Genomic DNA, 4,964 nt, shown 5'->3' with positions numbered 1-4,964 from the left:
ATACTTTGTGTCTTCCCTGTGTCCGTGGTTCAGGGGTCAGCTGGAGGTTTGGGCAAAGGATACACATAGAATTTAGACTTTCTATTCTCTGGATAACTTCATTCTAGGATTTTTCTCTCACACTCTAGTGACTGTGGGTATGAGTTGCCCTGAACATTTCAGGCTAGAAAAACTGGATTTTCTTTCTTTCTTTCTTTCTTTTTTTGACTGTGCTGCAACACACAGCTTGCAGGATTTTAGTTCCCTGACCAGGGATCGAACCTGGGTCATGGCAGTGAAAGCACCAAGTCCTAACCACTGGACTACCAGGGAATTCCCAAAATGGATTTTCTATGGGAGTTTTAACAGCCCTCTGCAGTGCTGACTACAGCCTAATCTCAGGCTAAGAGCTATAAACAGCAGAAGCTCATTCCATGTTTTCCCTGCTTCCCAAGGTTGATTTCCCCAGTGGAATTTTCTTATTTTTGCTCTCTCTCCAGAGCCTTCAGGTAGCTGGGGTTTCTTTGTGTGTTTTTTTTCCCCAGAGTTTATAGCTGTTATCTATGGGAAAGTTAGTCCAGTAGGAGCTTACTCAACCATACTGGGAGCAGAGACACCTTTTCTTGATTTTTGAAATGATATGAGTTCAGCCTTTCCTGTGTCTTTCTCTAAAAGAATGCTAATTTACATTGTAGTTCAGAGCCCTTGATTGATTTTTTGGGGTCAATGACCTTCAATAATGAGACAGTTCTATAGCCCAATCTAGGGAAGGGTGTTACATCAAGCTTCATTTCAATTTATTCAACAAAATTTATTGTCCTCCTGTTATGAGGAAAGCCTTGGGTTGCTTGCTGTGGTTGTCTAGGGACCATCCTTGAATTTTTGTGGGAGGAAGGAAAACATGACTACCAGAATGATTATATGCTTAGGAGGAAAGAAAGATCTCCTTATCTTTGAGAAACACTGATTCTGTATCAGGTAATCATTTTACAAATGCTCTCTTGTTTAACCCTCATAACTCTGCCAGGTGGATATTATTGTCCACTTTTTATAGATGAGAGAAGTGAGGCTCAAAGCCTGCACAGCTGGTAATTTTCATAGGCTTTTGATAAAAAAAATGAGTCAATGCTAAAAAAAATTAGGTTGCTCATCATACTGTGTTCTCAAAAATAATATTAATAATGATAGTAAAAATAACAGCATCCAAGTGCTACTTTTGCTCTTAGCAAAAAGGGATTGTGACTCAGTACGGCCCCTGATTTTTGACTGACAAGGTTCCATAAATGCTAAGTATAGTTTTCTATTAAGATTGAAACCTATGAGAAAAAAGCCATGGGCTGACCCATCTTCAAAGTGTCCATTTAAGATTATTTTTTGTCAGCCAGTTGGCTGACGGGCTGTGTTAGACAATGGATAGATATTGTATTCTGTCTGAAACCATAGAATTGGAGTAAGAAAAGAGCGATTCTGCATTTATTTGGCTTGTCTACTGCCCGGGAGCCCAAGCTGCAGAGAGCATTTATTTCATTTTAACAAATGGGTGGCACCTCCCTGTTTCAGGCTGGAAGAAAACCTCTGTTCTGGCCTCAGTGTGATGAGGAACATTGGTGATGGAATATCCAGTGTGAGCCATTGTCCCCACGCTGGGCAAAAATAAACATTCTGGGGAAATTCTAAGGGAATATGTTCAGTTAATGGTAGGTTTATCTAATACTGGATTTTTAGAAAATATTGACTGCTTCATGTTTTACAAAGGGAACTTGCGGACAACAGAAAGTGAGCTCCCTATTGAATTGAATAATGTCTCCGTTAAGAGATGAGAATACAAGAAGAGATGTGTAAAGCACAGTTGAAAGAAGGAAGTAATAAACCTGACTTAGACAACAGACAGCAGCCTCAGCCTGGGCAGTTGGAGATACTGGGAAAGCATTGGTTTTCAATTTCCAACCCACTTAGTCATGGAAGCACTGTGGCCTGTAGTGTCGCATTTCTCTGCCAAGTTCTGCAGCTCACTTTGCGGTTAGTCATTTGAGCTTGGGGAAGTCATTTCACCTCTCTGAGTGTCAGTTTCCCCACCTATAAAGCAAAGCAGCTGGATTATGTTATCTTTTAGATCCCTTCCAGTTTTAACTTTTAAGTAACCAACAATCTTTCTCTACTTTCATACCCAGGTTTTTTGTTTTGTTTTGTTTTGTTTTTGTTTTTTGTTTTGCGGTACGCGGGCCTCTCACTGCTGTGGCCTCTCCCGTTGCGGAGCACAGGCTCCGGACACGCAGGCTCAGCGGCCATGGCTCACGGGCCCAGCCACTCCGCGGCATGTGGGATCTTCCCGGACCGGGGCACGAACCCGTGTCCCCTGCATCCTCTCAACCACTGCGCCACCAGGGAAGCCCTTATACCCAGGTTTTTTTCTCACTCTATCCAAGAGTCAAGAATTCTACATGTGGGAAAGCAAAATGGCATCAGAGTAGATGAATGAGTCAAAACTTTTGAATTAGAATGGAAGCAAAATAAAAGCAGGAAAAATACATCTTTCTCACCTGAACTAGAAAATAGATGGCAGGTGATAAATGAATAGACTTTGGACTACTCTCTGACTGTAAACTTTCCCAAACTTTCATGTGAAACTAACAGTTCACTTTAAATATCTATGAGTTCTAACAGAGAAGAGCAGGCAGCTCAGATAATGAAGGTCAGAAACTAATGCCCAAATCCCACTGCTTTAGAATGTGCTCAAAGACAGCATCAAATACATGAAGAGGAACAAACACATTTGTCCCACCCATGACCCTGTCAGTAGCAGGCTTGTCCAGTGGTGGACATGGCTGGAATCCAAAGGTCAAATAGACCCAGAGGGAAGGACACACAATTTGGGGAGGTCCCAGTGTGACCTTGATGGAATAGATAGAATAAGCAGTTCAGGCTTAAAAGGCTGAGATCATGGATTGCTTTTGAACCATTATAGCTTTGAGATGCTTTGGTGGTAAAGGCACTGGTGGTACCATAGCAAAGAGGCAAGGTTGTTTGTTTCCTGAGGAAATGGTATTTCTCAGAGCATTCCTAGAAGCCAAACCTATCCTGTCTCAGTTTTTTGGTTTTCTAAGGGACAGACAAATCCTCCCTCCAGCTGTATAGAGAGTGAATGAATCAAACACCACTGACTGAAAGAAACCAAACAGACATGAAAGAAGAAGGAAAAAGAGAGGGCAGCAAACCCTGGTAATAATATTGCTGGTCAGATCTTGAGTTATTGGCAGAAGCATTCTCTTCAATATGCATGTCTTATTTTTGCTTGTCCCAAAAAAGCAGACCTTGAGATGAAGACTTGGATGCAGATCCCACGAAGCTCAAATGAGGGAGTGGGAAAAGTGGGACAGGAAAAAGAGCCAATGTGGGTTATCCTTGTGGGCAACTGGAGCTCAAATCCCTAGGAACTCTCTGAGAAACTGTGTAGAAACCTATGTCAGTTTCCTAAGGCTGCTGTAGTAAATAATCGCAAACTTTGTGGGTTAAAACAACGAGACTTATTCTCTCATAGTTCTGGAGACGACAAGTCTGAAATCAAGGTATCAGCAGGATTGGTTCCTTCTTGAGTCTCTGAGGAAGAATCTGTTCCCTGAGTCCCTCCTAGCTCCTGGTGGTTTGCCAGCACTCCTTGGCTTGTAGATGCATCACTCCAATTTCTGCCTCTGTCTTCATGTCACCTTCTCTGTCTTCTCATTTCTTCTTTTGTAAGGTACTTGTCATTAGATTTAAGACCCACACTAATCCAGGATGATTTCATCTCAAAATCCTTAACCATGTCTGCAAAGACCCTTTTTCCAACTAAGGACACACTCACAGGTTCCACTTGGACATCTCTTTTGGGGGGTGGCCACCATTCACCTTATTACAGGGTACCTTAGAATTATCCCACTGAGGAAGCTGGAATATGTAGTCCACTGATTCTGATCTCCTATTGGTTAGATATTGCCCCTATGGAAAAAAAAAAAGAAAGAAACCAAAAAACGTTTAAGACTCTGTGCTTCCAATGCAGGGGGTGTGGGTTCGATCCCTGGTCAGGGAATGAAGGTCCCACATGCCGCGTGCTGTGGCAAAAAAAAAAGCGCGCCTATGAGGGCGTCAAATCTCCTGCCCTTCTGGGCTGTCTTTGCTTAGGGCTGAGCAGTCTCCTTTGATGCTACTGAAATTCCCAAGACAGAGAAGCAGAGAGAGGCGGGTGCTTGAGGTGGGAAGCAACACGAACACATGGGAACTGACAAGCCCAGTTGCAGGGGACCTGAGAAGTGAACCAGGGGGATGTGAGGCATCAGTAGTGACCGCTACAAGGCCAAACAAAACAAAGACCCTGGATGAGGTGACTGCCAGGTCCGTTGGTGTGAATGGATGCAGACGACGTGGGAAGGCTGGGCAGGGCTGGAGAGAGCAGCACGAGACTAAGATCCCAGCACAGCAGCAGGACTTGTGCAGACTCAAGCATGCCATCCCTATGAGTCCCTGAGCAGTACTAGGCCCCCAGGAAGTGCTGGAATGTTTACTTGAGGAACTGCCCAGCTTCCCTGGAAAAGCCATCCAAAGGCTCAGGTGGTGTCCATTAGGTCCTGCAGCCTTGCCTTACTTCAAGAACTTTTTAGGTGGGTCTCAGCAAGGACTTCAGAAGTTGGCCAAATCCTTACGGTTTGGTAAGGTGTTTCCTGAACATCTGTCACTGGTGAAGACCCCAACCATTTGAAGGCACAGAGACAGACTCCATCCCTGGAGGAGAACAGGGAATGGCAAAAGGCAGACAGGATGCTCAGGTCCAAACTGATAACTCTGGCTTTAGGACAGGGCTTTGTTCTGGGTGAAGGGAGAAGAAACAGGAAAATAACTAACCAAAAATAAGGGTGGGGTCCTGGGTAGGATTCGAATCCTGCTGGCTAATTCAAGTGCCTGGAAGAGGAAGGAAGAGTCAGCACGATGACCCAGAGGTTTCACAAGGTCTG

At 44.1% G+C, this 4,964-nt stretch overlaps 1 non-coding gene across 1 annotated transcript; it reads right to left on the bottom strand.

Moving 5' to 3' along the window:
• Positions 1-240: 240 nt before the first annotated feature.
• Positions 241-312, bottom strand: TRNAE-UUC (transfer RNA glutamic acid (anticodon UUC)). Its single transcript has one exon. It is a non-coding gene; the product is annotated as a tRNA-Glu (tRNA).
• Positions 313-4,964: the final 4,652 nt, after the last annotated feature.

This window comes from Pseudorca crassidens, chromosome X (assembly GCF_039906515.1).
Source record: "Pseudorca crassidens isolate mPseCra1 chromosome X, mPseCra1.hap1, whole genome shotgun sequence".
NCBI lineage: Eukaryota > Metazoa > Chordata > Mammalia > Artiodactyla > Delphinidae > Pseudorca > Pseudorca crassidens.
This window is presented reverse-complemented; position numbering and strand designations above follow the sequence as displayed.